This window comes from Gracilinanus agilis, chromosome 1, assembly GCF_016433145.1.
Source record: "Gracilinanus agilis isolate LMUSP501 chromosome 1, AgileGrace, whole genome shotgun sequence".
Taxonomy (NCBI): domain Eukaryota; kingdom Metazoa; phylum Chordata; class Mammalia; order Didelphimorphia; family Didelphidae; genus Gracilinanus; species Gracilinanus agilis.
The window spans coordinates 272,197,858-272,210,396 of NC_058130.1; positions in this window are offsets into that span (position 1 = coordinate 272,197,858).

Genomic DNA, 12,539 nt, shown 5'->3' on the forward strand with positions numbered 1-12,539 from the left:
ATGACCCCATGCAATAAAAAGAATAAACAAAATCAAAAGACAAAAAAAAAGAAAATGTAAAGTATCTACTATCAAGAATAACTGATCTGGAAAACAGGTCAAGGAAAAATAATTTGAAAATCATCTGACAATGAAAACCATGACAAAAAATGGCCTGGATACATTAGTTCAAGAAATGATCGGTGAAAATTGTCTAGTTTTAGTTGAGCCAAAGGGCAATGTGAAACTAGAAAGAAGCCACCAGTTACTTCCTGAAAGAAACCCCCAAAGAAATAAAATTTCCAGGGATGTTACATCCAAAATCCAGAAAGCAATAGGATAGAAATTAGGTTTAGACACATCAACTCACACCACGTATCACAGTAAGTTCCAAATGTATATATACCCTAGATATAAAAGACCATGTCATAAATATATTAGCAGCTGGGAAGAAGATACATTTGCAAATATGTATAGAGAAATGGTTCTTGGCTAAACAAAGGACAGAAAAGGTCACAGGAGATAATATGGACAATTTTGATTATAGAAAAGTAAAATTTCTCCATTAGCAAAATTGTTAAAATTAGAAGAGAAAAAGTTAACTGGGGGGACGGGATTCTTACAGAAAATCTCTCTGATAGAAATCTAATGTCCAAGATGAAAAGGAAATTGATTCAAATACCTAAGAATAAGTGCCATTCCTCAATAGATAAAGGGTCAAAGGATATGAATATTCAATTCTCAAAATATGAAATTTAAGTCATTAATAGCTATGTTTTCAAATGATCTAAGTCACTTATCATAAAAGAAATGAAAATTAAAGCAACTATGTGGTTCTGCCTCCCACCCATAAGAATGGTTAAAAGTGAAAAGAAAAATATAAGTATTGATATACTTACAGAACAAAAATCATTCTTCAATAAATAAGTGGTCAAAGGATATAAGTAGGCAGGTTCCAAATGAAGAAAGACGAACTACTAACAATTATATGAAAAGATATTATTCAAATAATTAGTAATTAGAAAAATTAAAATTAAAACAACTCCAAATATCTTCTTATACCCATCAGATTGGCAAAGATGACAAGAAAAATGACAATTGTTTGAGGGGTTGTAGGAAAACAGTCATACAAACTGTCTATGACACTTTTCTTATACAAGCTTCTTTTGTGGTCTTTGTACATTGATATATGTTTTAATCATTAATTCACAATAAAATTATTTTAAAAAGCTACCTTTTGAAAATTTTGCTATGAGGTGAGCTATGACTCTATTTGTCAGAATCAAATTCAGATATTAAAACAATTCCATCTCCTCCATGAAGTTTTCCTTTATCCTCCATCCACAACAATTTTTTCTTTTTGAATCTCACATTTAGTTTTTCATTTTTTTAATGAACTTATATAAATTATTACTGTAGATAAGTTATCTGCTTATCTTATTCCCCTACTCACTTGTAAGCTGCTTGAGGGTAGGGTTCATGTCTTACCTAAATTTTGTATTAACTCCAGTTCCTAATACTGGTGAAGTATGGAGTGTTTTAACCATTCTGGAAAACATTTTGGAACTCTTCCCAGAAAGTCATTAATTTTAGTACATACTTTTTGACCCACTATTAGGCATATATTACAAGTAAATCAAGGATAGAGTGAAATGACTCATATGTATAGATCTTATTTAGAGCAATACTTTTTGTAGTAGCAATGAACTATAAACAAAATAGGTACCCAATTGGGGGATGGTTGAACATATTGTGATATATGAATGTCATTGATATTATCGTATCATAAGAAATTATAACTATATGATAGATTCAGAGATACATAGGAAGACTTGTACAAACTAATGCAGAGTGAAATGAGTAGAACTTGAAGAACAGTTTATATAATGAACCCACCCCCAACCCCTCAAAGAAAAAAAAAGAAAAACAACATTGAATGACCTCAGAAATTTAGTACAAATAATGACTTCAAAAGACTGGTGATGAAACACACTTCTCAACCCTTGACAAAAAGTATCAGAGATACAGAATGAGATATGCGTTCTCAGACATGGCCAAATGTTGATTTGTTTTGTTGGACTAGATATACTTGTTACAAGGAAAGGCTTCTACTTGGGGGAGGAGAATAGATTAGTGGGTAGTAATAAGCATGTCAAAAAAAAATTTAAAAAACATTTTTATAATGCATAAAAAACCAAAAAAGTGCAAGAGACACAAAACAAATGGAATGGTTTTGTTGTTGTTCAGTCATGACCGATTCTTTGTGACTCCAAATGGGATTTCCTTGGCAAAGATATTGGAGTGGTTTGCCATTTCCTTCTCCAGTTTATTTTACAAATAGGATGTTGAGGCAAACAAGGTTAAGTGACTTGCCCGGGGTCACACAGATAGTATTGGAGGTCACATTTGAATTCAGGAAGACAAGTCTTCTTAATTTAACTTCTTAACCTGAAGGTCTGACTTTCTACCCACTGTGCCACACAGCTGTCCCTTTTATCACCTAAATTAAACACATATGCTTCTTATAAAACATATTGTACATAACAGTTTACAAATTGTACAGAACAGTTTTCTTATACAAACTTCTTTCTTGTTCTTTGCATATTGAAATATCTTTATTCATTTTAAATTCATAATAAAAGGGAAAATGAAGAACTGGAAATTGAGGGGATGCCCACCAATTTGGGAATGGCCGAACACATTGTAGCGTATGATTGTGATGGAATAATACTTTGCCCTAAGAAATGATAAGCAGGTTAATTAAAAAACAACAAAAAATCAAAGAACATGGAAAGACCTATACAAAGTAATAAAAGTAAAGTGAGTAGAACCAGGAAAACATTATATATAGCTATAGAATTAATGTTTGAAGAATAACTTGTGAATGTCCACCTCCAGAAAAAGTATTGATAAGTAGAAATACTAAAGTCAAAGTTTATATATATGTATATATATGTAAATATATATATATACTTTTTTTTTGGTTAAGCAAGGCCTTCTCTAGTGCAGGGAGGGAACAGAGGGAGTGAGATACTGGCAATTTAAATGTTACCAACAAATTAATTAAAAAAAGAAAAAAATTTATTAAAAAAAATCTTGCCATGAAATGGGCTAATATTATTTGACAGAATCAAAAGATTTTAAAAGTTCCATCTCTTCCATGAAACTCTCGCTCATTATCTTCCATCTACAATAATCTCTCTCTTGTGTCTCACACAGAAATTTGTTTTTTCATCTCTGAGTTTATAGAAAAATTACTGTAGATTATTTTCTCCCCCTACTCAATTATATGCTCCTTGAGGGTAGGGAGGTTATATCTTGTCTAAATTCTGTATCATCCTCAATGTCAAATATACTTCTCTGCCTCCAATTGGTGCTTAAAAATATTTGTTGAACTGAGTTCTTTATAGGCTGGGCCCAAAAATTAAGATGAAATTTAACAGAGATCAAAAGGAAGTCCTCTATTTAGGTTCAAAAGTCCAATTGCATAAGTGCAGAATCAGGAAGAACTGGCTTGACATTAGATCATATGAAAAAGATCTGGGGGGTTTAGTTAACCATAAGCCCAATATAAGCCAACAGTATGATGAGGCTGCTAAAAAAAGTAAACAGAAGTATTGTGTTGGGGTCATGAGAGGCAAGTTCTGTTGTCCTCTGCATGGGCTAAAACACATTTGAAGTGCTGTTTTCAATTCTCAGTGTTTCTTTTTAAGAAGGTTATTGACAAATTAGAACATGTTCAAATGAATACAACCAGAATTTTGAGAGGTCTACAAAGCATCTTATAGGAGGAATGGTTAAAAAAATTTCTGCTGAAAAAGAAAAAAAGGGCATGTTATGGCTGTTTTCAAATATTTTAAGAGTAATCATATGGAAGAGACTAGGCTTTTTGTATCTTGCTAGAGAAGGTACATTTTGGGCCAACAGGTGGAAAAGTATTAAGTAGAGATTAAGTAGAGAAGAAACTTCTCAACATTAGAGCTATGCACACTGGAAAGTGAAGGCTAGATATTAAAGATCAGAGAATTGAGGTTTAGCTTGAAGAAGATAGAATTTAAGCTATTATAGCTTGTTTCGAGTATATAAAGGGATGAAAGAAGAGACATTAGATTTGGCCCTACAGGGGAGAACTAGGAGCAAATGGGAAAAAGTCATGAAGAAGAAAAGGATTTTGGTTGGACATTAGGAAAAACTTCCTAACAATCAGAGGTATCCAATATCATAAGTGGGCTACTTAGGGTGGCAGTTCATTTCCTCATGCTAGAAATCTTCAAGCAAAGGCTGGATGATCTCTTTTCAGGGATATTTAGATGACAATTTTGTTTTTGAATAGGTTGAACTAGATGGCTTCTGAGGTCCTTTTCCAGTATGAGATTCTGTGATGTAATGTTTTTTTGTAGAAGATATTCCTGTATATGGGTGAGAGTGGAACTAGATGAACTTGAAGGGTCCTTGCAGCTCTAGGAATCTATTCTATGATTTCACTTGATTTGCATAGTCTTATTTTTCCTTCTATTTTTATGCTTCCTTTATTTTTTCTTTCTAAATGCTTGTTTTTCTTTCTTTTTTAAAATTCAATTCATTAATTAATTAAGAATATTTTTCCATGGTTACATGATTCACGTTCTTTCCCTCTGCTTCTCCCTCCACCCTCCCATAACCAAAGGGCAATTCAACTGGGTTTTACAAGTATCATTGATCAAGACCTATTTCCATTTTATTATGTTAGGTTTAAAATAATTCCCTCTGCACAATTAACATTTGCAGTAGAGTGATCATTTAGAGTCTATAGCCCCAATCATATCCCCATCTAACCATGTGATCAAGGAAAAGTCTTTTTTCTGTGTTTCTACTCCCACAGTTCTTTCTCCGGATGTGGATAGGGTTCTTTCTCATAAGTCCCTTAGAAATGTCCTAGGTCATTGCAATGCTGCTAGTAGAGAAGTCTATTACATTCTATTGTGCCACAGTGTATCTGTCTCTGTGTACAACGTTCTGCTGGTTCTGCTCCTTTCACTCTGCATCAATTCCTGGAGGTCTTTCCAGTTCACATGGAATTCCTCCAGTTTATTATTCCTTTTAGCAAAATAGTATTCCATCACCAACAGATACCACAATTTGTTTAGCCATTCTCCAATCAATGGACACCCCTTCATTTTCCAATTTTTTGCCACCACAAAGAGAGTGGCTATGAATATTTTTGTACATGTATTTTTCCTCATGATCTCTTTGGGGTATAAACCCAGCAGTGGTATGGCTGGATCAATGGGCAGGCAGTCATTTAAAGCCCTTTGGGCATAATTCCAAATTACCTTCCAGAATGGTTGGATCAATTCACAACTCCACCAGCAATGCATTAGTGTCCCAATTTTGCCGGATCCCCTTCAACATTTATTACTTTCCTTTGCTATCATTTTAGCCAATCTGCTAGGTGTGAGGTGGTACCTCAGAGTTGGTTTTTTTGATGTACATTTCTCTAATTATAAGAAATTTAGAACACTTTCTCATGTGCTTATTAATAGTTTTGATTTCCTTATCTGTAAACTGCCTATTCATGTCCCTTACCATTTATCAGTTTTTTGTTATAAAGATTTTTTTCCCAATTTGTTGCTTCCCTTCTAATTTTTTTTTAACCCTTAACTTCTGTGTATTGGCTCATAGGTGGAAGAGTGGTAAGGGTGGGCAATGGGGGTCAAGTGACTTGCCCAGGGTCACACAGCAGGGAAGTGTCTGAGGCTGGATTTGAACCTAGGACTTCCCATCTCTAGGCTTGGCTCTCAATCCACTGAGCTACCCAGCTGCCCCCTTCCCTTCTAATTTTGGTAGCATTGGTTTTGTTTGTACAAAACCTTTTCAATTTAATTTAATCAAAATTATTCATTTTACATTTTGTAATATATTTCTTGCTTGGTCTTAAATTCTTTCCTTTCCCATAGATCTGAAAGGTATACTATTCTATGATCGCCCAATTTACTTATAGTTTCCTTCTTTATATTTAAGTCATTTACCCATTCTGAATTTATCTTGGTATAGGGTGTAAGATGTTGATCTAGACCTAATCTCTCCCATACTATTTTCTAATTTTCCCAGCAGTTTTTGTTAAACAGTAGGTTCTTGTCCTCAAAGCTGGGATCTTTGGGCTTATCATATACTATCTTGCTGTGGGCATTTACCCTAACTCTATTTCATTGATTTTCCCTTCTGTCTTTTAGCCAGTAACCAGTGATGACCACTGCTTTATAGTACAGTTTAAGATTTGGTACTGTTAAGCCCCCAACTTTCACATTTTTTCCCCATTATTTCCCTTGATATTCTTGATCTTTAGTTTCTCCAAATGAACTTTGTTATAATTTGTTCTATTTCAATAAAAAAGTTTCTTGTTAGTTTGATAGGTATGGTACTGAATAAGTAAATTAATTTGGGTAGGATTGTAATTTTTATTATGTTAGCTCATCCTACCCATGAGCAATTGATGTTTTTCCAATTATATAGATCTAGTTTTAATTGTGCAGAAAGTGTTCTGTAGTTGTGTTCATATGATTCCTATGTTTGTCTTGGCAAATAGATTCCTAAATATTTTATATCATCTGTGGGTGATTTTAAATGGAATTTTTCTTTCTAACTCTTGCTGCTGAGTTGTGTTGGAGATATATAGAAATACTGATGACTTATATAGGTTTATTTTGTATCCTGCAACTTTGCTAAAGTTGTTGATTATTTCTACTAACTTTTCTAGTTGATTCTCTAGGATTCTTTAAGTAGACCATCATGTCATCTGCAAAGAGTGATAGTTTAGTTTCCTGATTGCCTATCTTAATCCCTTCAATTTCTTTTTCTTCTTTAATTGCTACTGCTCCTGTTTCTAGTACAATGTTAAATGAGGTGATAAATGGGCATCCTTGCTTCACTCTGCGTAAATAAAATTAGCTCTAGTCCATTCTATAGTCAAAACTCTACCTACCTGAGATGAGGTCATTCCCACCTCCCTTAGTGGGGAGGGGAGACGAGTTACCCACACGTGTCAATAAATAACAAATCAAGAACAAGGGACTGCCCTTTGGGCAGTCCAAATAAATGTAGAGACTGCCATTTGTCCACTTGAATTAGAGGTGGACCCACAGGAAGTGACGAAAGGCACTATCTCTTTAAGTATGTTGGTTACTTCCTGTGGAGGCAGTTCCGGCCTTGAACTTGGTGCTGAAGGAGCTCCTGAGACCACAAACAGCTTCTACTCTGTATTGTCACGTGGGTAAGTTAGGCTGACTTCCTTGGCCTACCTAGGCCGCTTCCAAACTCTGCCTTAAGTAGGCACTAGCCTATCTAGTTGCTAGGCCTTGAGGTTTGCAGCCTAATTTATTTAGCCTTTTAACCTTCTCTCTCATCCAGGCCTACGCAGGCCTGGACTATCCTCTCCCTTCCTCTTTATTCCCATATCTTTACCTACCTAGATGTAAATAAACTGCCTAACCCGATGCTGACTTGGGTCTGATTTAATTACGGAATCAACCTGAATTGTTGATTCCTGGCAGCCACACTTTAAATGCATATCTATAAAATACATAAATTTCCCTCTTACAACTCCTGATTTTATTGGGAAAGATTCTAATTTATTCCCATTGCAGATGATACTTGCTGATAGTTTTAGATATATACTGTTTATTATTTTAAGGAAAGGCCCATCTATTCCTATACTTTCTAGTGTTTTCAATAGGAATGAATGTTGTAGTTTGTCAAAGGCTTTTTCTGCATCTCTCGAGATAATCATGTGATTCCTGTTGGTTTGGTTGTTGATATGGTCAATTGTGTGGACAGTTTTCCTAATATTAAACCATCCTTGCATTCCTGGTATAAATCTCGCCTGATCATAGTGGATAATATTCATGACCACTTGCTAGAGTCTTTTTGCTAGTATTCTGTTTAAGATTTTTGCATCTATGTTCATTAAGAAGATTGGTCTATTAAATTCCCTTCCCCTTCCCTTTCCCTCCCTTTTGTTACTCCTCACCCCTCTCCCCACCTTGGTTTTCCCCTCTCAACTTCCCTGTAGGATAAGATAAGGTTCTATCCCCAGTGGATCTAGCTGCTCTTCCCTCTCAGAATTGATTCCACTGAGGGTAAGATTTAAGTATTACCTATTACCATTCTGTTCTTCTCCTTCTTATAATAGTATTCTTCCCCTCCCCCTACCATGCACCTCTTTATGTGGTATAAATTATCCTATTTTTATTCTTCCTTCAAGTTTCTCTTTGGGTCATCTTCTATTCCCGCCCCACCTTTTTTTTTTACATATCATCTTAAGCCAGTTAGTACTCCAACCTCTGCCTTTGAATAATTCTTCTATTAATTCTTCTATCTATTATGATAGTGAAAATAGTTTTTGAGTTACAAATATCCTTTATTCATATAGGAATATAAGCAATTTCACCTTACTGAGGCCCTTAGAAAAGAATCCCCCCCTTCCTTATTTACCTTTTCTTGTTTCTCTTGAATTTTGGATTTGGACATCAAATTTTCCATTTAGTTCTCATCTTTAGGAATACTTTGAAATCTGCTATTTTGTTAAATGCCCATACTTTCCTGGGGAATTTTATAGTTGGTTTTTATGGGTAGGTGATCCTTTGTTGTAGACCTGATTCTTTTGCCCTTCTGAATATCATATGCCAAGCCTTGTGGTCCTTTAGCGTGGAGGCTGCAATATCCTGTGTAATCTTTATTGGTGCTTCTTGACTGAATTGTCTCTTTCTGGCTTGTTGCAATATTGTCTCCTTAGTTTGAATTTGGCAATTACATTCCTGGGGGTTGTCTTTTGGGGATTTAATGTAGAGGGTGATCTATGGACTCTTTCCATGTCTATTTTGCCCTTTGTTCAAGAATATCAGGGCAGTTTTCTTGGATAATTTCTTGTAGTATGATGTCAAAGCCTCTATTTTTTTCCATGTTTTCTAGTAGACCAAAGATTCTCAAATTGTCTCTCCTAGATCTGTTCTCCATGTCTGTTGTCTTCTCAATGAGATCATTTTTTTTTTTGGAAAGTTTGGGTGTGTTTGCTTGTTTGTTGCTCTCTGGTAGTAGTCTGTAGTCTGTTTTTCTACACAGAAGTTATCCACAGTCACAGGTCTTTTCTTCTTTTTTTTTTTGTAGTTGTAGATTGTACTTCTTGGGTGTTGGAGGCCATTGCTGTGTTAGTTTTTTCTTCTCTTTCTAGCCAGAAGTCTGAATGAGGAGGCAGGCTCTCTGTGTATCAAGTTACAGAGTGGTTTTTGCTCTGATGCTATTTTTCCCATTTCCTGCTACATCTGCTGTGGGCAACCCTCTCTCCCCTATCTCTGCACCCAAGCTCCACATTCCTCAGCCTCCTTGGGTCCCAAGTCTCACTGCCCTCAGGAATAAGTCTGTGGTGCCCTCATCCAGCCCCTGAGAATCTAGAGACTGCCCCAGCACTCACTCTGACTCTGGTGCTGTAGAGGGGGGAGGGGTGATCAGCTCATGCTTTGGTAGGTGTAATTTTACCCCCTTATAGCATAGAAATGGCCAAACCCTGCCTTCCTTCAAGGCTCCTTTGCTTGTCTGATTTTGTTTTTTGTCCTTTTGAGGAGTTTTATATTTGTTGGGTATGAGGAGAAGCAGACTTTGCAGCTATCTAAGCCCAAAAGCTAGGTGCTTGTTTTTCTTAAATGTTTTTATTTTTTCAGTTATATGTAGAAAATTTTTTTGACAATTGTTTTTTGACATTTTAAGAATCAAATTTTCTCCTTCCCTCCCCTCCCCTGACTTCCTGAGGGGTGAATATGATATAGGTTGCATCCATACTTTCATGCATATTTTGATCTGCACTCAGATTCCTTCTTTGGCTGTGGATAGCATTTACTTCATAAGTCCCATGTAGTTTAGCTTGGAGACCTGCTTTGCTGATAATGGTTTAGTTCTTCACAATGGATTATTATATAATATTTCCGTTATGGTATACATTGTTCTCCTGTTTCTGCTCATTTCACTTTGCATCAATGTCTTTCCAGGTTTTGCTGAACTCATCCTGTTCATAGTTCCCCATGTGCAATAGTATTCTATTACCATATGGCACAACTTGTTCATCCAATCAATCCCCAGGTGATAGACAACCCTTCAGTTTCTAATTCTTTGCTACTACAGAAAGAGCGGCTAAAAATATTTTGGTACTTCTTCTCCCTTATTTCTTCTTATCTCTTTGGGATACAGACCCACTAGTGGTATTGCTGGATCAAAGGGTATGCATTTTGTGGGTCCTTTGAGCCTGGTTCCATATTGCTCTCCAGAATGGTTATCAGTTTACAGTTCTACCAATTTTTATTTTGTTTTTATACCATCTTTTTCTATCTTAGGATTTTTAATAAGAAAAAAATTCAGCTAACATCTGCATAAAATATATATGTATTTTTAAACAAACCCTTTAGAGACATTATTTCTCCTGTATTAATCCTATGATGTTCTTTTAAAGGTCCACAGTAGTAGAACTCAAATTTATGTGAGTTTTTTGGAAGTACATAAAATATGCAATAGTTCTTCGTTACAAATTTAGTTCAAAATGTAATTTGAGTAGTCTGAATGATCTCAGATTCAGAATATTTCTAATCACTTCCAGTCTGGTTTTCTTTTCATCCTTTTTTCACCTTATTTCAGTATATTTTCTATACTAAATGATGTTGTCTTCTTATCACCATAAAATTAGTGTCCAGGTAACAAATGTTTTTTCTAGAATGGTACATTAAGAGGGTAGTGCAGCTGTTGGAGGGTCTGACAAGGCTATTGAAATAAATCATGGAAATCATACCCCCTATTTTCTTTAATCACTCATTTTATTTCATTCATTTTGAGCAACATAATAAACTCACAGATTTTTTGAATACCAGAATTAATTTTCTTTTGTTCAATCTCCTTTCCATTTCTTCCTGAATAGTTAGCTCCTTCCAACAAATTTTTGTTGTCAGCTGTTTGTGACCTTATAGGACTTAGTCTGTAAACAGATTTGTCTATTTGCAAAGCACTTTGAACATGTTATCTCATGTGATTCTTTCAAATCTGAAAAGAAGGTGCTCTTTCCCCTACATACAGATGCAGAAAAAGAGGAGATAGTTGATTTTTGCACAGCTAATAAAATTTCTTTTCTTTTTAAAAAACACACCCCTTATTTTCTGCCTTGGAATGAACACTAAGTACCAATCCCACTGCAGAAAAGTGCTAAGGACTAGGTAACTGGAATCAGTGACTTGCCCAGAGTGACAGTTAGGAAGTGTCTGAGGCCAGATTTTAACCCAAGGACTGCCCCTAGACAATCGATAGTCATGACTGCAGGAGTATGAGAGAATTTGAAAGCTTTATAATATGGTTTTATTCACTACTTGTGTAAGGGGGGAAAAGGGGGCTTTGGGTCAAATATATTAAAATTATCCTCTGGCAACCAATTTTAATATATTTGACCCCAAACCCCCCTATTCCCCCTTACATCTATCCTTCCCTTACATTTTGCATATGACAAACTGGGGGAATTGGTTTGGCATGTGCTCCAAGCTACATTCTTTGTCCATTCTTACAAGGACCAATATGACACTGAACACCATTTCCCAAGCACAAGTGGATATCTTTCTCCCTCATCCCATTCCTCTCCCTTCCCCTTTTCCTCAGCCCATAATTTATTCCCCGAGTAGACATTTGACCATTTCTATAATTAGGAGCAGTAGAAAAAGCACTGGTTTTCCAGTCACACATCCTTACTCTGATGTTTACCCATACAAAACTAATTAGACAATACATTTAGCTTCCTTAGTCCTCAGTTTCCTTATCTGTAAAATGGGAAATTGCAGATTAAAAAAAATCCCTCACTTCCTACCTTAGAATCAATACTATGCATTGGTTCTAAGGCAGAAGAATAGTAACAGCTGGATAATAGGGTTAAGTGACTTGCCAAGGGTCACATTACTAGGAAGTATCTGTAGCCAAATTTGAACCCAGGACCTTCTGCCTCTAGGCCTGGTTCGCTATTCAATGAACCACATTCTCTCTGCCCTCAGTAGATGGTTTTTGAGGCCTCTCCAAGTCTAGATCTATGATCCTATGATTACTGGTGCCATAGTATAATCATTAATATATACATAGACTCAAGGCCTTAAAAAAAATCTCCCATTATGGGAGGTCCTCAAACTTTTCTTCCCTTCTTTGTATTTAGGTAAGTGCAGTATTATCTTCTATGATCATCTTTTCTTTTTTGTCTCCTTTGTCCCTCTTACTATCTAGTTAGACCCAGTTCCCTATACTGTGACCTTAAGGTCCAAGTTTTTCTCGCCAAAGTGGGGCTTTTAGCCAATAAGTGAACATTCCCTATCTATATAACCCCAAAGATTAAGTGGGCCAATAAAGAAGCAGGAAAACAGTTATGAATACACTGATTATCTATTGTCTTGTTTGACAAGCTTAACTATTGAAGATCCAAATCCAATCCCCTTTCTCCTCATCCCAGTATTTCTTAGAAGCTTGGGAGTCTAATTAAAAAAAAATTCTTATCTTGTCTTAGAATCATTATTAAGTAT